This window comes from Monodelphis domestica, chromosome 7 (genome assembly GCF_027887165.1).
Source record: "Monodelphis domestica isolate mMonDom1 chromosome 7, mMonDom1.pri, whole genome shotgun sequence".
Classification (NCBI taxonomy): Eukaryota; Metazoa; Chordata; class Mammalia; order Didelphimorphia; family Didelphidae; genus Monodelphis; species Monodelphis domestica.
Window position 1 is genome coordinate 288434399 of NC_077233.1, and position 1112 is coordinate 288435510.

Sequence of the window (1112 nt, forward strand, 5' to 3'; positions counted from 1 at the left end):
TCAAATTCGTGGAGTGACCCCATCCATGCCTTGTTTCCCTAGAAATATTAATGTAGTAGTGATTCACTAATGAGGAAATGATATTTAATAAAACTGGCTTCAGTGCATCATTAGTTTTTCATTTCAACTGGCACCTTTAATTTATTACGACGTTGGAGATTCACAAATCTTTTGACATCTACTCAGGCAAAACCTTGACTGTTGTTTGTGTATAGCATGGATTGATCTTATATATATATCAAAAGCATAGCTCTTCCCCAGTGTCTGGAAGGATTTCTTCTTGTCCTATACACTTTTTTCTTATAACCAAAGAACTTAAAAAAATCCTGGTATTTGAAGAATTATAAGACTGGGAACAAGATGCTGTAAACAAATAAATGAAAACCAGTTCCCAATACTTAAAAAAAGCTAAAGGAAGAAAATTGGAAGGAAGAACAGTGACTGAAGGCAAGTAATAAATTGTGAAATCACCAAAGCACAGGGAGAGCAAATAAGACCTTTCTTCCTTATAGCTCATCTGTGGTTTCCCTCACTGTGGAATTCTATGAATCTCAATCCCATAGCTAAATGAGTTTTTCAGAAGCAAGACTCAAAGCCAGAGAAAATAGTAACAAGAGCTAGCATTTGTGTAGTGCTTTAAGGTCTGCAAAATGCCCTGCATATATATTCTCATTTGATTCTCACAATCCCATGAGGTAGGGCTATTATTATCCCCATTTTACAGATGAGAAAAGTGAGACTGAAAGAGGTAAAATGACTTGCCCAGGGTTTTCCAGCTACTAAGTATATGAGACAAGATTAAAACTCCTATCACCCTGACTCCAAGTCCATCAACCTATCCACTATACTACCTAGCTGCATTTAAGGGAAGGATTGATATGTTTGTGGGTAGAACTGCTAGGTTTAGATGTGTTTAGAAAGGGGAAGCAGGAGAGAGAGGAAGAGAGAGAGAGAGAGAGTGAGAGAGAGAGACAGAGAGAGACAGAGAGAGAGAGAGAGAGACAGAGAGAGAGAGGGAGAGACAGAGAGGGAGAGGGAGAGAGAGAAAGAGACAGAGAGAGAGAGAGACAGAGAGAAAGAGAGAGAGAGAGAGAGAGAGAGAGAGAGAGAGA